This window comes from Hypanus sabinus, chromosome 12 (genome assembly GCF_030144855.1).
Source record: "Hypanus sabinus isolate sHypSab1 chromosome 12, sHypSab1.hap1, whole genome shotgun sequence".
Taxonomy (NCBI): domain Eukaryota; kingdom Metazoa; phylum Chordata; class Chondrichthyes; order Myliobatiformes; family Dasyatidae; genus Hypanus; species Hypanus sabinus.
The window spans coordinates 43598341-43622864 of record NC_082717.1 but is presented as its reverse complement, the minus strand read 5'-3'; the positions used below and the strand labels follow the sequence as shown (position 1 = coordinate 43622864).

At 39.2% G+C, this 24524-nt stretch overlaps 1 long non-coding RNA gene across 3 annotated transcripts in view; it reads left to right on the top strand.

Moving 5' to 3' along the window:
- The window catches only part of LOC132402828 (uncharacterized), a 238734-nt gene that overhangs the window by 18571 nt on the left and 195639 nt on the right, over positions 1–24524 (top strand). Inside the window, exon 3 of one of the 3 annotated variants that reach the window (XR_009515089.1) lies at positions 21330–21565. The exons of 1 other annotated variant lie outside the window; for it this stretch is intronic. This is a non-coding gene — a long non-coding RNA (uncharacterized LOC132402828). Of the gene's footprint in view, positions 1–14478; positions 21090–21329; positions 21566–24524 lie in introns of those variants that run through there. One more of the 3 variants, XR_009515093.1, reaches the window with a different exon arrangement.

The window sequence follows — 24524 nt, the reverse complement described above, 5'->3', positions numbered from 1 at the left end:
TAAAGACAAGCATGCCACATGCCATCTTCAACACCCTATCAACCTGCATAGCCACTTTCAGGGAGCTATGCTCTTTCTGCTCACCAACACTGTTAAGGGCCTTAACAGTGTACTGTCTCTTTACATTTGACCTACCAAAATGCAACACTTCACATTTGGTGGGTTAATCTCCATCTGCTATTAATCAGCCCATAGCTTCAACCGATCTATATTCCACAGTATTTTTTCCCAGTCCTCTAAGCTATCAACAATACTACCAATTTTTGTGTCATCTACAAATTTCCTAAGCCACCCGTCAACATTTTCATCCAGGTCATTTATATACATCACAAATATCAGCAGCCCCAGTACAGATCCCTGCAGATCAGATATATTGACAAACCTCCAGCTAGAATAAGTCCCTTCCAACACTAGCCTTTGTCTTCTACGGGCAAGCTGTTTTGAAATCCAAACATCTAATTCACATCGATCCCATGCATCTTAATCTTCTGGATGTGGCTAGAGAGAATCAAAAATATTGGCCAAAGCTCAGCAAACTCTTCAATTGCCTCTCTGAATAAACTGGACCATATCCCATCAGGCCCTGGGGACCTCTCCACCTTAATACTCTTTAAGATACCCAACACCTCTTCCTCCTTTACTTTGAAATGCCCTAGCATATTAATACTCTTGGTACCAATATCCCTATCCTCCACATCTTTCTCCTTGGTAAATACTGATGTAAAGTACTCATTAATGACTTCACCCACATCCTTCACATCCAAGCAAATGTTCCTCCCCTTATCCTTGAATGGTCTTACCCTCTCCTTAGTTATCTTCTTGCACCTGAAGTACGTATAGAATGCCTTGGGATTCTCTTTAATCCTACTTACCTTAGATTTTTCATGGCCCCTCTGGGCTTTCCTAGTTCCCTTAATGGGTTCTTTTCTGGGCATTCTTAAGAGGATGAATCCACAAAAGGTGTCTGGTCCACAGAGCATACTTGGCTAAGTACACAGTATCTGTGCAGACTAACAGGCTAGAGTAGTTACTGACATAAGGCTAAAAGACATGGGAGCAGATTAGGCCACTAGCACATCAAGTCTGCTCCACCATTCCATCATGGTTGATTTATTATCCCTCTCAACCCCATTAACCTGCCTTCTCCCTATATCCTTTGGTGCCCTGACTAAGCAAGAACCTATCAAACTGCTTTATAGGCCAATCTAATGACTTGGCCTTCATAGCCATCAGTGGTAATGAATTCCACAGATTCACTACTCTCTGGCTAAAGAAATTCCTCCTCACCTCTGTTGTAAATGGACATCCCTCTATTCTGAGGTTGTGCCGTCTGATCCTATTTTCCCCACTATAGGAAACATCCTCGGCATCCACTCTATCTTGCCCTTTCAATATTTGGCAGGTTTCAATGAGATCCCCACTCATTCTGCCAAACTTCAGTGGGTACAGTCCCAGAGCCATCACATGTTAACCTTTTCATTCCTGGAAGCATTCTTGTGAACTTGCCTGACTCCTCTCCAATGCCAGCACATCTTTTCTTAGAAATGGGGCACAAAATATATTCGATCCCAATGACCAGTCTTCCCCTCCCTCTCACTTGCTGCTGTAGTAGGAAAATGTGGAGCCTTGAGTTCCACATTGCAAGGATTGATCAGCGAGGCTTTGGGGACTTTGAGGTTCATGTTGGATGTGTTTCTGGATTTTAATGACTCTGTCTTTTGCTTGTTTTGAGCAGTTTTAGCAAAGACTGGTTCTGCGGCCTGTAGTCAGCTAGTGATGCAGCACTGAACTGAACTGAATACTCCTGGACTCCTTGTTTGATGCCTGAAATTCTGTGTGTTGTTTGCTTGCTTTTTGCTGTTTGTGCAACCTGTTCTTTTCTCGTGCATTGGGTGTTTGATGTTGTCTTTGAATGTTGTTTCTTTGTTTCGTGGCTGCCTATGGGAGGACGAATTTCAGAATTGTATTCTGTATACATGCTTTGAAAATAAATGCACTTTGAATGTCTGAATGTTTGAACCTTTGACTTGGCCTCCACAACCATCCACGGCAATGAATTCCACCGATTCACCACCAGCTGGCTAAAGAAATTCCTTCTCATTTCTGTTCTAAATGGACAGCCCTCTATTCTGAAGTTCTGCCTTCTAGTCTTGGATTCCCCACAATAAGAAACATTCATTCTTTTAAACTTCAGCGAGTACAGGCCGAGAGCCATCATACGCTTCTCATACATTAAACCTTTCATTCCTGGAAGCATTCTCATGAAACCTCTTCAATGCCAGCACATCTTTTCTTTGATAAGGGGCCCAAAACTGCTCACAATATTCTGAGAATGGTCTGACCAATGCCTTATAAACCATCAGCATTACATTCTTGCTTTAATATTCTACTTCATCTGCCACTTTTTTGCCCAAATTCCCAATCTGTCCAGACACCCTGTTTCCTCAACACTGCCTGTTCCTCTGCATATCTTTGTATTGTCATCAAACTTAACCAAAAAGCCATCAAGTCCTTCATCCAAATCATTGACCTATAACTAGAAAAGAACCAGTCTCAACGTTGACCCCGGTGGCACACCACTAGTCACTGGCAGCCAACCAGAAAAGATACCCTTTATTCCAACTCTTTGCCTCTTGCCAGTCAGCCAATTTTCTATCCATTCTAGTATCTTTCCTGAAATGCCATGGGCTCTTATCTTGTTAAGGAGCTTCATGTGCAACATCTTGTCAAAGGCCTTCTGAAAATCCAAGTAAACACCATTCTCTTTGTCTATTCTGTCTGTTATTCCCTCACGGAATTCCAACATGTTTCTCAGGCAAGATTTCCTCTTAATGTAACCATGCTGATTTTGGCATACTTTGTCGTGTGCCTCCAAGTATCCCAAAGCCTCATCCTTGGTAATGAACTTCACGATTTTTCCAATTACTGACATCAGGTGAACTGGCCTACAATTGCAAAGTAAACTATTGGAGAAAGTAGATACATAACTACAGTTCTGTACAGAAAGAAGTAAAACACTGTAGCTTAGATGGTAGGACAGGAAAATGTAATGCACCTTGTGTATTAGAATTTTAAATGAGTAGAAAAACAGAGGTAAGAGTCCCAGGTGGTGTATGCTGTACACAAAGGAAAACCGCCAAGAAGTTACTGAAATAGTACAGTACTTTAGACCATATTTGTTGCATTATGTGCTATTTGGTGGGCCCAGTTATAGAAGATGTGTAAAAATAATAGAGAAGGATAATGATTTATATTCATTTGTGAGGCTGAAGGAGAGAATTTGAATTTGGTACTCCATGTTACAAATGATTGCAAGCAGATAAATAGCTGCAACGTCTTTCCACTGGTCAGACAACTGTTAGGAGTTGATGTAAATTTGAAGTAATTTGAAGAGTTAAAATGGAAACTATACATACAGTATATGCTATGTGGTAAGTATATAGTATTGAAGAGGGATCTATTATTTTAATATAATGCAATTTGTGTCTTGAGAATGGGAACAATTAGTAGATAGGAATAGTGAACAGGACAGTAGGACGAGATTAAATAGTTATTGTTAAAAATATAGAGCAAATTTGTTAGTGTAAGAGACTTATTTCTGTGCTGTACTGCAACATTCAGCCATGTCTATGAATAGTATAAATGATAGGGTACTTGGCACTGACACAAACAAAATTCCACTAGACAGTGCTTGCCAAAGAGATCATTCCATTTACCATTGCCTTTTACTAATGTCAAGCCAGATGGTGGGCTAATTTTGTTAACCCAGGAGCTTGCTTAAAAGCTTCACAAACGCCTTTATAAAGTTTTAAATTATATCCACCATTTCTATCTACTGACTTGGCTACATTTCCAAAAAACATCATTCGATTTATGAGACATGACATACCCCTAATACAATGATTCTCAATTCTTTAGATAACCATTAATCATATACCCAAACATGTTTAAAGGCAATTTCATGCTATACATGTTGGATAGCTGCACAGTTCTTGTTTAAGAATCACGTTTATTGTCACTGTCTTATATGATATTAAATTTGTTGTTTTGCAGCAGCAGCAATACAGTGCAAAGACATAAAAATGATCATAAATTGCAAATTAAAAGAACAGTGCAAAAAAGTGGAATAATCTATAAGACCATAAGATATTGGAGTAGAATTAGGCCATTTGGCCCATCGATTCTGCTCCAGTATTCCATCATGGCTGATCCAATTTTCCTCTCAGCCCCATTTCTGCCTTTTCTCCATATCCCTCCATGCCCTGTCCAATCAAAATTCTATCAACTTTTGCCTTAAATATACATAAAGACTTGAACTCCACAACTGCATGTGGCAAAGAATTACACAGATTCTCCACTCTGGCCAAAGAATTTCCTCCTCATCTCCATTCTAAATGGATGCTCCTCTGTTCTGAGGCTGTGGCCTCTGATCTTAGACTCTCCCAACATAGGAAACATCCTCCCCACATCCACTCTACCAAGGCCTTTCACCATTCAAGATGTTTCAGTTCTGAATTCCAGTGAATACTCATCCAGAGCCATCAAATGATCTTTAGATGACAAGTCATTCAATCCTAGAATCGTTGTCATGAAATCATGTCCTTCTGTAACCTCTCTACTTCCTCAAAACTAGCTGCCCCTATGACTAACTTCATATCATCTGTAAACCTTATAGCAAAGCCAACAATTCCCTCAACCAAATCATTAATATGTAATGTAAAAAGTATCGGTCCCAACACAGACCCTTGTGGAACACAACTAGTTACCAGCAGCCAGCCAGAAAAGGCTGCGTTTATTCCCACTCTTTGCCCCCTTTCAATCAGCCACTGTTTTATCCTTGCTAGAACCTTTCTTGTAATACCATGGGTGGATTACTTGTTAAACAGCCTCATGTGTGGCACCTTGTCAAAGGCCTTCAGAAAATCCATGTACACAACATCAACCAATTCTACTTTGTCTATCCTGCTTGTTATTTCTTCAAAGAATTCCAACAGATTTGACAGGCAAGATTTTCTCTTGAGGAAACCATGTTGACTATGGCCTATTTAATCATGTACCTCCAAGTACTCTGAGACCTCCTCCTTAATAATCGAATCCAATATCTTCCCAACCACTGAGGTCAGACTAACTGGCCTATTATTTCCTTTCATCTGCCTCTCCCCTTTTTAAAGAGTGGGGTGACATTTGCAATTTTGCCGTCTTTCCAAACCATTCCAGAATCTAGTGATTTTGAAAGATGCCTCCACAATCTCTTCAGACACCTCTTTCAGAACCCTGGGGTGTACACCATCTGGTCCAGGTGACTTATCTACCTTCAGATGTTTCAGTTTCCCAAGAACCCCTCCAGTTAGTGTTCATGGAAAATTCAAACATCTGATGGCAGAGAGGAAGAGGCTGTCTTTGAATTGTTGAGTGTGCATCTTCAGGGTCATGTCCCTCCTCCTTGATGATAGTAATAAGAGGGCAGCTTGACACATGGTGAGACCCCTTAAGGATTGCTGCTGCCTGTTGATGTTAGGGAGGGTGATGCCCATGATAGTGCTGGTTGAATCTACAATCCTCTGCAGCCTCTTGCAGTCCTACACCTTGGAGGCTCATTAACAGAGTGTGATGCAACCGGTCAGAATGCTTTCCTTGTACATCTATTTGAGGGGAAATACAAAATTTCCTCAAACACCGAGCAGAGCTGCTGGTATGCATTATTCTGTATTGTGTCAACGTGTTGCGTGCAGGACAGAGATGTTGACACCCAGGAGCATAAAGCTGCTCAGCCTCTCCACCAGTGTCTTCTCTGAACTTCTTCCCGAAGTCCATCATCAATTCCTTGTTCTTGCTGATGCTGAGTGCAAGGTTGTTGTGACACCACTCAAACAGTCTCACTCCTTTATGTCTCCTCATTACCATTTTACCAACAACAGTGGTGTCATCTGTGAAGTTAGAGATGGTGCTTGAGGTATCCTTAGCCACATAGTCATGAATGGAGAAGGAGAGGGAGGGGGAGAGGGAGATGATTATCACTGAGGGGATGATGGTATTAAACACCAAGCCATAATCAATAAACAGCGGCCTGACATATATTTTACTGTGGTCTAAGTATTCCTATGCAGATTGGAGAGCCAGTGAGATTGCATCTTTTGTAGATATGTATGGAAGTAGGCAAATAGCAGTGGGTCCAGGTCCTTGGGCAGGCTGGAGTTAATTCTAGCTATAAGCAACCTTCAAAGTACATCATTATAGTAGATAAAGTGATAAACTTTATTTATCATATGTACCATGAATCATTGAAATATGCAGAGAAATGCATCATTTGCAACACTGACCAACACACACCAAGGATTATGCTGGAGTCCCAACTTTGCTTGCCCATAACTTAATAACCCTAACCCTAACCCGTATGTCTTTGGAACGTGGATAGAAGCTGGAGCACCCAGAGGAGACCCACATTGTCATAGGGAGAATGCACAAACTCCTTATAGACAGTGAGGGGAATTGAACCCTGATCGGTGATTGCTGTTCTGTAAAACATTGAGCTAACCATTATGATGCCACGCATGAGTGCTACAGGTTGATGGCCATTGAAGCTTCTCTTCTTGGGCACTGATATGGTTGCTGTCCTTTTGAAGCAGGTAGGAAGCTCATGTTGCAGCAATGAAAGGTTCTAAATGTCCTTCAAAACTCCAGCAAGTTGATTGGCATAAGTTTTCAGTACACAGCCAGGTATACTGTCAGGTCTTGAAATTATGCAGGGGTTTGCCCTCTTGAAGGGTGTTCTGACATTAACTTAGTACAAGTTATAATGTCAGACAGAAACCTCACCAATTGTCTTACCAGTTTTTCAAAGGTTCTACAAAGAATTTAATCTAGGACTGGTACTCTGATGACACTAAGGGAAGATTCCTATTCAAGATAATTAGTATGCTGATATCTCTATGCATAAAAGATTGCCAAGATAATTAAGTTGGATTGTAGTAAAACTCCAATATTTTGACTTGTGGTTAGTGGCAAATTACTTTTATTCTTATATCCTACCTTGGTAAAATTCCACATCAGTTTTGCTACTTATTCAGAGGAGGACTGAACTGATCACATGCATTAAAATTCCAAATAATTTGTATGCCAATCTGGTTGTAAATCGCACCTACCTGATTCATGTCTTATTCTGCATGAAAAAAACTTAACATTATCTGAATATTATATTTAATATAATGTATAGTACATGCATATTGGTCAAATAACAGCTTGTGGTTCCTTATATATTAAAACTTCAAAATTTAACATAATGTTGTATGAAAAAACAGAAGTGACTTAGTAGTTTAGAACAATCATTTGTAATAGCATTGTACAATTAATTGTACTTTAATCTTTTTTCTCGTAATGCTTGAATGAAATTAATGCTGCTTGTGAGGTCATATGATAAAGTTAATGCAAAATTATTTGGAAATGTTTGAAAATTCATGATTCTGGATGCAATATTTTTTAGCATAAGAATGACCTATCTCCACAGATGGTAATTTGAAATAAATGAAGTTGATTATTTCAGGTTGTACTACTTAGATTTCATCAGTAAATATAAATCTTAAGGACTTTTAATTCTGTGACTGCAACCAATGTCAACAGAGGTTAAAATTCCAAAGAAACCAGTGCAAAATTCCAATAATCTGTAAGAAAGGTTGTCTACCAAATGATGTATTGTTTGTCAAGAGGTCACATTATCCACCTCTTAATATATTAAGGCAATTGTTTCCAAACTTTTTGTACAGTAATTCCTGCAAATCCTAACACAATCACACAGACCATCCACAAACATGTTCCCAAGATGCTTCATATAACCTTCATAAAAAGAAGTGTGACATAACCAAAGGAATTGTTACCATAGCTACTGGTGTTTTTTGGTTAATTAACAACAATAGAACTCACATATTTGCACAAGTTAAAAATCAGAATTCTTGAGACATATGCAAATGGCTCAACTCAGACCATAGGAATAGTACTGGATAGATGAAAAAATTTATGATATCAAAATTCATTTGGAACAAAATGTTACTGTGCATTAAATAGTTACAGAAGATAAAGTAAGTGCAATAAGGCTCTTTTAAATCTCCTTAGTAAATGACTCAGTAAATTATTTAAATAGTCTTTGGATGAATATCATTGATTTAGAAGTGTTTAAGTAAGTTAAAGCTTTGGTTACTTTATATATACTGCATTTAAAAACCTGCTCAATTATTTTATGTAAAAGGTAAGTTCTCTGAGCCATACTTAATCAAATTCTCAAATCTTCTACAACTATTTCAAAAATATCTCTTTGCTTCAAACTGATCTTTAAAATATTCATATACTACAACAGAAATTGAAGAAGGCTGCACTTTGGTAGTGCCAAATTCACTTAACTAAAACCAGATATCCATTACTACAAAATAAATATTGCAAATGGTGGAATATTAAACTAAAAGCAGAAAACCCTGAAAGTAGATAACATCTGCGGAGAGGGAAACAGAAAAGCTTTTGAATATCTTTACAGATGCTGAATTACCGCTGAGCATTTTTTTATGCCCATAGTTAATGTCTGGAACAAAAATAACATTAGTGTTTCATTAGTTAATGACATGAAATTACAAAGTGGATCACTGCCTGTTGTTCTCATCAGCAATTTATTTTCTTTAGATCATTTTTTAAATCAATATATCCTCTTAGCTACCTTTAATTCAAATCTGTTTGACCACGTTATTTGTTCCACATTTTCGAACTTCCCTATTCAGCACCCATCTCTGAGAGATTCTTCTGTAAAAGGAAACCAATAAAAATGCAAGTTGGTATCCCTGCCTTGATGTCCTACATAAAAGAAAACTCAATTTTCTTGAAAATTACTGTTTACCTGTGAATTAAGAATTATAGTATTGCTACTTTGCATATAATTTTAAAGAACAGCTTTTGCTTGTTCTCATTATGTCTTCTTATGAGATTTCAATAAAACACCTTGTATGGTGACAGATCAATTAGCAGCTTTTAAAATACTTCAGAGAAACCTTAACTAATGTCAACCCTGACATAATGAAAAGTTTCTATCATCCATAAAATTTAATTAAATTAATAAAATATAAAAGAGAGACTAAAATTAATAAATAATGCGATGTGCATGAGAAATCATATAACCTGTAGAAATGAATAATGATTTTTTAATGTTGTCACAGTACTCACATAAAGTGGCTGCTGCAGCCTCCATTGTGAGGGTTCAAACTGAGTGTTGATGCATATGCTTAATTGAATCCAATCCAGGTAAGTATATTGTACATATGCTTCATAATCAAAGAGAGAGAGAGAGAGAGAGAGAGAGAGAGAGAGAGAGAGAGAGAGAGAGAGAGAGAGCGAGAGAGAGAGAGAGAGAGAGAGAGAGAGAGAGAGAGAGAGAGAGAGAGAGAGAGAGAGAGAGAGAGAGAATGAATGTGAATTCTATTTATTCATTCATTTATTTGGAGATACAGTGCAGAACTGGCCCTTCTGACCTACCGAGCCCCGCTGCCCAGCGACTCATCGATTTAACCCAAGCCCAATCACAAGACAGTTTACAATGACCAGTTAACCTACTAGTGTGTGTGTGTGTGTGTGTGTGTGTGTGTGTGTGTGTGTGTGTGTGTGTGTGTGTGTGAGAGAGAGAGAGAGAGTGTGTTTGAAAAAGGGAGAGATAGCAAGAGAGTGTATGTCCATGTGTGTGTCCATGCATGTATGTCTGTGTGCTTGGATACATTTGTGTGAAAAAGAAAGAGCAAGAGGATAGAAAAATGAGGATAAATTTGCATGAAATCACAAGAATGTAGGGTTGAGTGCAAGCAATAGATGGTAATTTAATTTCGGGATGGAGAAATCTATTGTGACAGAATAAGGTAAATGAAGTTGGTAAGCATAATCTAAACAGAGATATTAGATTATGATTTTCTGCTTGCTCTTTCCTATATACATCTTTTAGTGGTTGTGATCATGAGTGGAGCCTGTTTTAATCTTTCTCATTCAAATAGAAGAACAAACATGCCTGTAGTAACACAGAATGGTAGAGGGACTCAGCAGGCCAGGCAGCATCTATGGAAATGAGTGAACAGTTGACATTTCAGGATGAGACCCTTCAACAGGGCATCTGTAACATCTGGCTAAATCTTCATATTTCTAACACAGCCCCTTGAGATTAAAGGTACCTTTCTTCACTTCAAGCATGTGGACCTGTCGAGGCTAATTTCAGAGACTCGATGTTTTACGTGCTTTCCTAGATGCTCCTTCACTGTTTAAGCACTCAAGAAGCAGTGATTCCAAACACTCAAGTAATAATGTTACATATTTTAAGGAGGTCTTGAGGACATCTTTTAAAACATTTTCTCTGTCCTTCTGTAAGTCTCTTGCCACAGGGACCTCAGAGTTAAATGTTGGTTTTGAGAGTCTGGTGTCTGGTATGGGATGATGTATTCCCATTGCTTAGAACTGTTAGATTGTGACCAGATTATCAAAGTTGAATATACTACCCTGGGAGAGGATGTTTTTGTAAATTCACCAATCTTCACAAATGATTGTGAGAATTTTATGGAGGCATTGCTCTGAGGTTGCCATTGATGACCTGGATGTGGGGGTAGGAGGGTGGGTTGGTAAGTTTGCAGACGACACAAAGCTTGGTGGTGTTGTAGACAGTGTAGAGGATTGTCGAAGATTGCAGAGAGACATTGATAGGATGCAGAAGTGGGCTGAGAAGTGGCAGATGGAGTTCAACCCAGAGAAGTGAGGTGGTACACTTTGGAAGGACAAACTCCAAGGCAGAGTACAAAGTAAATGGCAGGATACTTGGTAGAGTGGAGGAGCAGAGGGATCTGGGGGTACATGTCCACAGATCCCTGAAAGTTGCCTCACAGGTAGATAGGGTAGTTAAGAAAGCTTATGGGGTGTTAGCTTTCATAAGTCAAGGGATAGAGTTTAAGAGATGTGATGTAATGATGCAGCACTATAAAACTCTGGTTAGGCCACACTTGGAGTACTGTGTCCAATTCTAGTCACCTATAGGAAGGATGTGGAAGCATTGGAAAGGGTACAGAGGAGATTTATCAGGATGCTGCCTGGTTTAGAGAGTATGGATTATGATCAGAGATTTAGGGCTTTACTCTTTGGAGAGAAGGAGGATGAGAGGAGACATGATAGAGGTGTACAAGATATTAAGAGGAATAGACAGAGTGGACAGCCAGCACCTCTTCCCCAGGGCACCACTGCCTCAGTACAAGAGGACATGGCTTTAAGGTAAGGGGAGGGAAGTTCAGGGGGATATTAGAGGAAGGTTTTTCACTCAGAGAGTGGTTGGTGTGTGGAATGCACTGCCTGAGTCAGTGGTGGAGGCAGCTACACTAGTGAAGTTAAAGAGACTACTAGACAGGCATATGGAGGAATTTAAGGTGGGGGTTATATGAGAGGCAGGGTTTGTGGGTCAGCACAACATTGTGGGCCGAAGAGCCTGTACTGTGCTGTACCATTCTATGTTCTATGTTGACTCTAAGCATACAGGAGGGCAGAGATCGCTGCTGTTCAGTGAGCCACGTACTTGGTGCTGGTCTAAGATTATTGTTTTCAACATCTCTTTTCCTCAGTTTCTCATAGTTTGTGATGACATATAAATTTCAACATCAACATACACTGCTGTAGAGAGATCACTCCTGAGATATGGAAAGTGATCCATATTTTCCAGGCTCTCACAGAAACTGTTGAGTGCAGTGTCCTGCTGTTGGATTAGAGTCTCAACTCAAAGGATTCAAAGTACATTTATTATCAAAGAATATATAAATTATACAACCTTGAGATTCATCTGCTTACAGACAGACACAGAGCAAGAAAGCTGAAAGAACCCAATTAAAAAAGGATCCAATTAAAGAAACCAATTTTTAAAAAACTGCTTCTTAAGTTTTTTTTGTAGTTTATCTTTCCTTATGCTTGCTTATATGATCACCTGTTTGTAAATTTTCAGGAATTTGTGATAGATTTGATTCTGTATTTCTGTAGTTTCTTTGTCTGTAAGCTTGAGTTGTTCTGGCAGCATAAATCAAGACTGTCCTTGTTTCACAGGCTGCTCATATCAGCGACAACTCCCTTATCTAACCAGCACAGACTAGTTTGCAGTGTAAAGGAAGAACATGAGGTCCAATCCCTAGTTATTTGCCTTTCAGTTTCAAGCTGACACTGTCCAACATGCACTAAGATGAATATCTGATAAAATGGCTGCAACCACAAGATCTGTGCCTCATTTTTGATTTCTGGTGAACCTTCTGGATCGTATCATCTCCAGACTCAGCAGTGCACTTGAGCCAGGTTGACAGAGAAACGTTGCCTTGCGGATATTTACCTTGGCCTCCAGATTACAAAATACAAATAATGTCTGCTTATTGTAAAACAGCTTGAGTGGTTGAATATGGCAGATTATTTCAACTCGAACAGGAATGTTCTTGAAGATTAGCCACATTCTTTCAGAAAGGAGATTGAAGAGGTTACAATGGAATAATCTTGCTTTACCCCAGAATGCACAGGCATGGGGGGGGGGGGGTGTTGTGATTGTATTGGTTAGTGTCATTGCTTTTATGTCCTGTAGCAGAAGGAGAATACTTATGGATTTCTGGGACCATCAAGGATTCTCTCTTGTCCCTCAGTGGCTTTGGAGGATTGAAAATAGTATCAGCTGTCGCTGCTGTTTAAATTTTAATTATGGTTGTCATGCAGTGAAATGATATACACTCTGTCTCTAGATGGGTTGGATCCATATTCCAATTCTTTTCTCCTGGGAAGGAGGCAGTTGAGGAGCACCCTTACGTTCACTTTCCCTGTGGCAGATAACAGGGATTCTTTCCCATTTGGAATGTTCTCCTCCTGCCTGATGAGAGTGAAAGTCATGGTTTTATGTCAGACTCAATTCTCTGGCATGCTTTTAGAAAAAAATGTATCTGCTCTGGTTATTTTCCAGCAGTGACATTGACATCTCAACCTCTTTTTGTGTGGGGTTACACCAGAATTATGGCAGACATAGTGCTGAGGTACAAAATCAATGCTACATGGGGCAATGATGGAATTTTGGTTCCAGAGATCAGCAAGGTTCTCCGTTCTCAGTGGAATGGGTCATCTAGAGTCTGGACCTCAGATGGGCACTGAGGAATCCAAGTATACCACCGCTATCGATCATTTGCTGGAGCTCCTGCACTCTTTCTACCCACCAGCTTTTCTTTAGAAAACAGGTTTGCTTCTGGATTTTTGTCTTGAGAATCGGTGTCCAATTCAACAATGGCTTGTGTTGTGGTTATTTAACTGTTGGATATTTTCATCAGAGTATCTTCTGGTAGAGAAGCCAGTAGCAGTGGAACTTTAGTCAAGCCAGATGTTGTGGGTACTTTGCCACATCTATTGTTTGGGAGTCCTCAGATTGTCTGTGAGATGCTATCTGAGTGGATCTTTTTTAGAGTCCATGAACTCTTTGGTGTTGATTTCATCAGCATAATTTCAGTGTTTAGGGCTCAGGTTCAAAATGAGATCAGGCCGGATTAAGCGTGTTTAGTCTGGCAAATATTGGTACCTGTCATGGTTTGAGTGAAATGCATACTTCTGTGTTTCCTGCCTTGACAACTATGTAATATGGTGGATGACAATGTTTGGAAGAGGGGATGCCATGAGTTAGCTGACGTGCAGAAATTAACAAACAGGTCAGGGAGACACGAGACTACAAATGCTGGAATCAGCAGAAAAATGTTCCAACAGTTTTTTTTACCACCAAATCAGGAGCTGTGTCGATTTGGTTGACACTGAGCCTCATTCTCGTATACCTATGTCCTATATCAAAATATCCAAATTTAAATTCATTAAATAAAGTTGAATTAAAAATTCATCTTTGGCAGAAGTATAACAGGTGTTACAGGTTGTCTATAACTTACACTACCCACCTGCTTTTTGTACTATTGAAGTTAAACTTTATAACAATATGTTTTAAAATAATTTTAATGACAATCTATTTGCTTTAAAATAATTTCACTATGATCAATAGGCATAGTAAAAGATCCATTGTTTATCAATCTAATATATATTAATCTGCCATATGCAGAACTGTAATAGTTTACCAAATTTTGCAAATAGTTTTCACATAACTATTACAACTAGATACATAAGGTTTTGTATTCCAAAAATAATATTTAATATTCAAATATAAACAGCCCTATGAATATTTGCGTTAGCTGTATGTGGTTTCTCTGCTCCTGTTATGATACTGCCAGAAACCACACAGTTTAAATTAGGCCAGCTAGATTCTATTAATTTGGCTGTGTTTTCTGAAAACGGATATGTTGGCCATCATTCTAGGAGGTAAAAGTTCTGCATATTTTTCACTTCATTATATAACACTGTTAACCGGAAACTAGCCAAGCCAAGGAAATACCCTGGCTACAAAAAGCTTTGATAAGTGACTTTTTTTTATTGATGCTTCAGATGTGTTCAGGGGACATGCTCCTTGCTTTTCCACTGACCTGGAGACTGGGATGGCGGAGATGGACAGAATGATGATCAGAATGCTTGAGGTGCTCAAAGAAATATGGAAGACTTCCTCTGGATGATATTGTTGTCTCTGGATTGACATCTGCAAACCTTCTGCATCAGATGCCCTTTTAAAGATACAGGGAAGGTGTATTCCTTTAATTCGCACATCGGCAAACCTGCTTCATTCTGCTTTTCTATTCAACGTGGCAGCAGCAAATGTCCTTTGCACCACTATTGATATATCTGCTGCGTGTCACTTTTAGGAAAGTCATGTTCATGGAAACATATGATACAAAATTCCATTGTGCACCATGCACGTTAAGAGCAAGGACCAAAAATCAAGGATCAACTTTTCTTGACAAATATATTTAAATGTATTAGTAATTTGCAATGGTGTGATGGTGCAACATGCAACAAAAACAGCACTAAACAATTATAAATATAAAGGATTATATAGAAACATGGAAAACCTACAGGCCCTACAATACAGGCCCTTCGGCCTACAAAGTTGTGCCAAGCATGTCCCTACCTTAGAAATTACTAGGCTTACCCATAGCCCTCTATTTTTCTAAGCTCCATGTACATATCCAAAAGTCTCTCAAAAGACCCTATCGTATCCACCTCCACCACTGTTGCCGGCAGCCCATTTCACGCACTCACCACTCTCTGCATAAAAAAACTTACCCCTGACATCTCCTCTGTACTTATTTCCAAGCACCTTAAACTGTCTCCTCTTGTGGCCACCATTTCAGCCCTGGAAAAAGCCTCTGACTATCCACACGATCAATGCCTCTCATCATCTTATACACCTCTATCAGGTCACCTCTCATCCTCCGTTGCTCCAAGGAGAAAAGGTCAAGTTCATTCAACAAAGGCATGCTCCCCAATCCAGGCAACATCCTTGTAAATCTCCTCTGCACCCTTTCTATGGCTTCCACATCCTTCCTGTAGAGAAGCGACTAGAACTGAGCACAGTACTCCAAGTTTTTTTTTATCATGGCCAGTCAGCTCCAAACATCAATAGCTCTTTGGTCCCACTTCCCCATCACCCTCAGGTCCCTAACTTTCCAAAAATACGTAAGCCTCCTCTTTATGCTTTACCCTCCATGGGGCAGAGAACTCTTAGTTTAAGGGCAAGCATTAACTGGGGTTTTGAATACCAGACTGACAGTATTGCATGCTCATTCACATGAAGCTTCTGTTCTCCTTATAATTCAGTAGTGGTAGTGTCATCACTCGAGTCGAGTGTGATGTTTCCCTGAACAGTTGTTTATTGGTGCATCTTCAGGTGTCTGTAGAGGCCCGTGCAGGATCCACATCATCCAGGATATTAGCATGGATTCCCTTAAAGGAGAATACATGTATCTGATTCTTTTCCATATGGGGAGGCTGGTGCACGGGCAGCCACCACGCAGTACACAGATCAGGGTCAGGATTCAGTGATCTGGAATGCAAGATGTTTGGGACCCTTCACTATTGCAGCCTTCCTCCACCTTCCCTGCCATTGTGATGTGTCATCATCTTCCACCAGCTCCCTTGTTGAGGTCTTGGTTGGATCGCTCTTCATCTGGAACCTCCCCCTTGCCCTTACTGCCTTGGATGCCCTACCAGAAGCTAAGTGACATGCAGCTAAACTCCAGGCTGCATTGCTCTCAGGATCTCAAGAACTCGCTCAACAACGCAACAAGATAGCCATCCCTGGAGATTTCAGAAGGTCTTTAATGACACAAATATCTGTGCTCTCCCTGATGCAGAATCCAATGCAACGTGCACCACATCCATGCCATATTTGGACACCATTTTGATGGCCACACAGAATCCATTGTATCCAAATGAATAATGCAGGCTTAACAGCAATTCACTGAGTCACATCATTATCAACTGAAATGGATTTTTCCACAGAGATTTCATCAGAATTAACGATGGCTCGAGAAGTGTCAAGACCAATCGATTTCCTGACAGATATAAAGATAAGTTAAAGTACAGATCTGGAATAAAATGTGCATAAAAATATATAAATACCAGCATGTATTCACAATGTAAACAGCATTACAAAAACTGGTTTAAAGTGTTTACAGTTCAGTGTAGTGACTGAGATAATAGATATAGGGGGTGGGGGTTGGCTAACTAGAATGGTTCATCAGTTTATCTGCATGGGGAAAAAACATTTAAAATGGCATGATGTTTTTCTTTTAGTAGTCCTATAGTGCTTTCTGGAAGGGAGCCTTTGGGAAAGGCAGTTTGCTGGATGGGTAGTGTCTGCAAAGATTTTTTTCCTGCCCATTTCTTTGTCCTGAACACAAACAAATCCTGCAGTGATGGTAGACTGCAGCAGCGAACTTTCCTGTTGGCCTGACAGTTCACTGTAATTTTGCTGTATTGTGAAAAGATGCAACACCAAACTAGACTGTAATGGCTGATGTGCATGTGCTCTTTGTGAGTGCAGTGGAGAATTGTACCAATATATTCTGGGGAAGATGGATTTTTACCAACTGCTGCAAGCCTTTTTGTTAATGAAGGAGATACAGTTCTCTCACATGAGGTCCTGTAAATTAGTGATGCCCAGGACCCTGAATACTGAAATGTTGCTAAGTGTGGAATTACTGATGATGGGTGGGCAGGGAGGAGACACATTATGAAGTTCAGCTTTGTACCGTAGTTTGGAATATAAAATATGCATCGTGCAAGTTAATTTTCAAGAAGCTATGTTTTGTGTTTTTTTACAAAATTGCTGACATAATACCAATATGATTCTCAGTGAAGCCGCTGATTAGTTGGTGCATCACTCTGTGGTACAATAAATGGAATTGTTTATCTGCACCATAAATTGTATGTGGCATTGGCAGGCAGAATTAATTGAGTTGGAAAGGTTCTGCATCAGCATTACAGAAAATAAATGTAACTTTAATAAATCTCCCATTCACCTATCTACACATGTGGCAAAATTGCTGAAAATATCAAAGAGACCATTTTCACAAAAATAAGAATGGTCGTTTATGATAGAATTTAGCTACCATTATCAAAATGGTACTTGTGTCTTTGGGTTTCAAAGTCGAAAAAAAATTTGAAATCCAAACTGTTCGTCTCTCCCTCCCCCCACCCACATAATGATGCTAACATTCATAAATTTCAAGCTCCAACCCAGAGTGATGGTAGCATTATTTGCAAATATTTGGCCTTTTCAATACATGGACTACTTTAAACTTGGCTAGAATAGATTGACAAAAATTCTTGAAGAGCAGAAATTAAACATTGTTTCATATAGTGTGTGTTTAAAATAAATAGATAAGGCACTTGTGGTGCTCTTGCAATGCTGTCCATTGCCTTTATTGAAGAAATGTTATGGGAGTAGCTCATAATGCTTCATTAATGAACCAAATGGAGTTGCCACTGCTGATAATCAGCTGCTCTGTTCCACCATATAGAATCCAGTAATGCTTCCCAGTGCTTGCAAAGGGCCTCAGACCTGAAATATTACCTTTCCATTAAAGCAGCCTGATCTGCTGAGTATTTTCATCATTTCCAGTTTTTATTTCAGAGTTCAAGCATCTGCAGTTGTTTTATTTACATGTTTTTGCTATTTTAGATTGATAATGAGATTAATTATTTCCCCATGCTCATGTTTTTTTTTAATTCACAATTCTCATTAAACCTTCAGTAGGGTTAACCTTAACAACTATCCTCTGCTTAACGAGATGGAAATTTTGGCTGGCTTGCTTGACATTAGGAAGGAACTGACGGATTAATACTAGTCTATGGAGGAAGTATCCAGTGCTTTTAAAATTGTACCTGTTCTGAATATTTTCTGAAAGCACCTATTTAGAACATATAGAGATAACAATCACAAATTTCCAATTGTCTCTGAAGTGGAAAGAAGGAAGCCCTTGAAAATATGACCTCCCTTCTCTACCCACTTGTCATCAGTATGAAAGGACCCCAACAAATATGGCTTAAGCACCTGCATTCCACAAGTGGTGGACCCGATAAGTGTTAAGCCAGGGTCTTATGACACATCCAGAACCATTTCCAACAACTTTTGAAGGACAATGCTCATTAGCATTGGTGGACTGTGTGCACTGACATGATCAGCATCAGTATCAGGTTCAATATCACTGACATATGTCATGAAATTTATTGTTTAGTAGCAGTATAGATCTGGGAATAGAGCTGGGGAAAGGGTTTTCAGTGTGGAGGAGAGTGGGAATGTGTCAGGAGCAACACCGCTGTTCGTAGCCTCACAGGAGTATTTTTGGGATCATTGTTTTTGTTTTTCTTTGAAAGTATTGGCAGTAGAAAATAAGTACCGGTAGATAATATTTTGTCAAAATGGCCGTCATAATCCTTGCATGCTACATACATAATAAAATTCTGAGTTAAATGTTATGATGCTTTAATGTATGATATCCATAGAGATTCCTCTGCTGCTTCTGAGGTACTAGTGTCTACATTTATCCATTGGAAGTTGAAGTGCATTAGAAATCACTCTTATTCATACAGCTCTGAATGAGTGGTAGACTTGAAAGCTAAGGTTGAGCATTTGTTGCAGATTTATGTTCTTGATGCATTTCAGGTTCAGTTGAAATCAAGTTGGGTCACTCTGGGGTTGCCAGAAAAGGTGGCACCTGGGCTGCCAGTGACTGGTTCAAAAGAAGGATGAATCATTCTATTAGCATTGATTTTTTTTTTCTAATGCTATTCTTTTGAAACTTTGTAGTTGAGAGTTTTTTTTTACACTCAGTGGCCATTTTATTAGGTACCTCCTGTAGCTAAAATAGTCACTGAGTCTATGTTCATGATCTTACACTGCTGTAGCCCATCCACTTCAAGGTTCAGCGTGTTGTGGGTTCAGATGTTCTTTTGCACACCATTGATATAACGTATGGTTATTTGAGTTACTGTCACCTTCTCATCAGCTTGAACTCATCTGGCAGTTCTCCTCTGACCACTCTCATTAGCAAGGCATTTTCAACCACAGAACTGCCACTCTCTGTATGTTTTCTTCTTGTTTTTTTTTGCACCATTCTCCACAAACTATAGAAACTGTTGCGCATGAAAACCGCAGGAGATCAGCAGTTTCTGAGATACTTAAACCAGCCGTACAGCACCAACAATCATTCCACGGTCAAAATCACTTGGATCACGTTTCTTCCCCATTCTGAAGATTGGTCTGAACAATAACTGAACATCTTGACCATGTCTGCATACTTTTATGCATTAAGTTACTACCAGTTGATCAGCTAATTAGATAGTAGCATTAATGAGCTGGTGTACCGATGTACCTAATAAAGTTGCCATTGAGAATATATTACAATAGATATGCCTGACAATGAAAGATGAATTCAAATGTTATATTCCCTACTGCAAATAGGGAAAAATCGCTTTGTTTTGATATCCCCGAACATCTATTTAGACAGCAGTTAACTTGACCAAACATGCTTTTTACATGGTTGGAAAATTCTGAACAGCAATTGAAAGGGAGACACTTCTTTGTTTCATTGTTTTGCACATAGGTTTTAAGGGATTAAGTGCAAACTTTCTATTATCTAAGCAGAAAAATGAAAATATGCCTCTGAAATACTCATGAATAATTAACTTTAACTTTGCTTGGTTACCCTCTTTCAACGTTCCCTCTACACAGTTGCGCAGACCAGCCTTTGCTCTGAGCACGAAATTTCTACATGGCTGAAAACTGCACAACACTTTAATAAAATATCATATAAAGGGAAATCCCAGCAGCACGGCAACAAAGGTTATGTGCTTGTGAGCATTTCAGCTACTGTGTGGCCGCCCACCCGTGCAGCTTAGATGAAAGAGTGTGCTCTTTCCTGAATTTCATTGAACTTTTTGGGTATATTTTTCTCCTTTTCTATGTGATGAGATAAAGAAAGGTCATTTGAGCAGGATGGCTTGCTTGTTAATAGAATTTTCTAAAATCACCATCCAGTAAAACCAATGGTGGGAAAATCCATTGGATTCCATAAGCAGAATCTCCTCACAAACTATTTTTTTATGCTGCCATTAGTGAAAAGTAAAATCCCTCACCTTTTCTGCTCATACCTTCCATAATCCAACTAACTGAGAAATTTTCATTGCTTTCAATTCATTCCATGTTCATCCATCAGGAAGTACATCTCCTATGCGGTGATGCACTCTATATTTTATTTTATTTGCACTAGTTGTTGCCAAGAACGGACAATATTCATCAGAATAGTGAATGACAGATTTGATTTGAAACCATGCCCATAGGGCTAAAAGTAATCATCTCCAAAGCTCTGTATACTTGGCCAGCTGCATTTCTGTAATTAAGGCTGGAGTAAAGTAGAAGTCCCTGATGTACTGTTAATGCAAACATTGTGGACATTGGGTGTCATAATTTTTGGCTTGTCAGGAGATATTTTTGTTCTGAATGTATAGCAAAGAAGAAATGCATTTTCTAAAAAAATTCAATGATGGTTGATTCACATTATAATAACTTTATAACATACCTTATTAAGTGTTGTATTGGTATCCTATATATTCACAAGAGGTTATTCCTGTTATAAATAAAGTTAAAATTAAATTGATCATTGTATGATATTTTTTTGGATCATTGAATCAGAACTGTATTCTGATGTGTGTGTGTATGTATACACATGTATGTGTGTGTGTGTGTGTGTGTGTGTGTGTGTGTGTGTGTGTATATATATATATATATATATATATATATATATATATATATACATATAATAGATTAAAATAGTCAAAAACAGAAATAAATATTTTTAATAAGTGAGGTAGTATTCACTGATTCAATGTCCATTTAGGAATCGGGTGGCAAAGAGGAAGAAGCTGTTCCTGAATCGCTGAGTGTGTGCCCCTAGACTTCCTTATCTCCTTCCTGAGGGTAACAGTGAGAAGAGTGCATGCCCCGGGTGATGGGGGTCCTTAATAATGGATGCTCCCTTCCTGAGGCACCGCTTCTTGAAGATGTCTTGGGTACTACAAAGGCTTTGTCGTCAATCAGTACCCAAGATGGACTTTGAATGGAGATTCAAAAATGGTATGTGCTAAAAATATTTAGCTGATCTATCCATAATTCAAAAGAAAATGCATGTTGTTTTTTTTTTTCTTTTTGGTCTTCTGACAGAAAATAAAACAGGAAGTAGACTGAAATTAAGATCCTGGAGAATAAGGCAGATGACAGCCAATATACCTCCTGCACCTAGAAAATGGTCACTGAGTGTACTTTGTGGTCTTTTGCTGCTAATGCCCATCCATTTCAAGGTTCACCATGTTGTGTGTTCAGAAACGCTCTTCTGCACATCTCTGTTGTAACATGTGGTTGTTTGAGTTACTGTCGCCTTCCTGTTTGCTTGAACCAGACTTCCATTTTCCTTAAATCTCTCTCATTAGCAAGGTATTTTCACCCACAGAACTGCCAATCACTAGATGTTTTCCACACCATTCTCTGTAAACTCTAGTGACTGATGTGCATGAAAATCCCAGGAGTTCAGAAGATTCTGAGATACTCTAACCACCCCATCTGGCACCAACAATTATTCCATAGTCAAAGTCACTTGGATGACATTTTGTCCCTTATTTGATGTTTGGTCTGAACAACAACTGAACCTCTTGACCATGTCTGCAAGCTTTTATGCATTGAGTTGCTGCCACATGATTGGCTGATTAGATATTTGCATTAATAAGCAGGTGTACAGGTGAACCTAATAAAGTGGCCACTGATTGAACAGTGAAATACGCTGCTTGCATCAATCACCGACACAGTCTGAGGATGTGTTAGGGGCAGCTGGAAAGTTTCACCATGCTTTTGGCACTAACATAGCATACCCACAATTTACTAATTCTAACCCTTCTTACTAAGTCTTTGCAATGTTGTAATGTGTAATGGGAATGCGGAGGAAGCCCATGCAGTCACAAGGAGAAAGTGCAAACTTCTGACAGACAGTGGCAGGACTTGAACCCCAGTCACTGGTGCTGTAAAACATAACACTAACTGCTGTGGAAATGATAAAATTTGCACCAGATGTTGTTTTACAATATGTGGTCATCATAGTCTGGCCTAAGGAATTTGATGACTGATGTGAGTTCAGGGGCATCCCAATCAAATTAGGAGTGAGAGAAGAGGTAACTCATAGATTCATGAGTGAGACTTAAAAAAAGGAGTATTTGTGGGCTTTCAGTGTTTCCTGACAGCCCAATCAGATAGCAATTTATTAACAAGGTCAAGTAAAAATCAGGTAGCAACAAGCAGAGTGGCCATTAAGTGAATGGACCAGTGTTAGACTGGGGAGCCTTTGGCTCAACAAGCCTGGGCTAGCCACATATCTGGCAAGCTTCTTCTTCATTCTTTGTCTGTTAGTACTTCGTTAGAGCAGTGAGGATGGTTCCCAGGACTGTGTTGTGTTATTTGTATGAGATCTGGGAATTCTGGGAGACCTCCAGCCCTCCAGAAAACCTGGACCAAATGCATTACAACCCAGGGTTCTGAAAGAAATAGCAAATTAAATTGTGGAGATGCTAGCAGTATGTAAGGAATTTGAGAGTGTCAGGGAACAGAAGTGAATGCAGTTGCTATTACTAAAGAGAAGGTGCTTGGGAAACTGTAAGGTCTGAAGGTAGATGAGTCACTTGGACCAGATGGATTAAACACAGGGTTTGGAAAAAGGTAGCTGAAGACTTTGTGCAGGCAATAGTAATGACCTTTCAATAATCATCAGATTCTAGAATGGTTCCATAGGACTAGAAAATTGCAAATGGCATTCCACTCTTCAAGAAGGGAGGGAGGCAGAAGAAAGGAAGTTATAAGCCAGTTATCCTGACCTGAGTAGTTGACAAGATGTTGGAGTCAATTATTAAGGATGAGGTTTTCAGGGTACTTGGAGGCACATGGTAAAATAGGCCAAAGTCAGTATGGTTTCCTTAAGGGAAAACCTTGCCGGACAAATCTGTTGCAATTTTTTAAGGAAATAACAAGCAGGATAGACAAAGGCAAATCAATGGCTGCTGTGTAGTTGGTTTCTCATATGGCCTTTGACAGGTTGCTGCACATGACGCTGTTTAGCAAGATAAGAGTATTACAAGAAAGATACTGGCATGGATAGAGCATTGACTAACTAGCAGGAGGCAAAGAATGGAAATAAAGGGAGCCTTTGCTGATTGGCTGCTGGTGACTACTAGTATTCCACAAGGGTCAATGTTGGACTACTTCTTTCTACATTGTATATCATTGATTTGAATAATGGAATTGATGCCTTTGTGGCTAAGTTTGTGGCCACGAAGAAAGGTGGATGGGCAGATAGTGTTGAGGAAGCAGGGAGGCTACAAAAGGAGTTAGACAGATTAGGATAATGGACAAAGAAGTGGCAAATTGAATACAGTGTTGGCAAGTGTATGGTCATGCACTTTGATGGAAAGATATAATTAGAGCTGGCAGAGCTGGTGGTGATAGGGATGTGGTGGGGCTGGTGGTGGGGAGGGTGGTGAATGAAGATATTTTATTTCTTTTCATACCATTTTGATGTGGATGTGGGTTACCTGTTTTTTTTAGTCGGTTGGCAATGAATTCTGGCAACCAGTCCAGAAATTTTAAATTATCAGAAGTATCCACATTTGGTTCTATTAATGTTGATTTTATTGTTAATATTTTCTGTAAAATACAAAATATTTGAGATGAAAACGAAATGACTATTACCCATTTTCTAGCATTCACGTTCTCAGTATTAAAGTACATCCTGGATAAGTTAATATTACTTGTAATTAATTAAAAATAAATCAGAACTTTTTAGTTGCACCCACCATCTTATCACCTTTTGTTAAACTTTTCTTTTCCCTGCCAAGAATAAGCTCAACATGCTCACCAACACTTTGTGTAAGTCATTTGTATCATTTGAATGATCTGTCAGATGAAAATAGCTAAATATAAAACAATAGATGGTGTAATGGGTCAGTGGTGAACTGCTGGATGGTTGAATACTGGTAATTTTTCACACAGCAAGTTT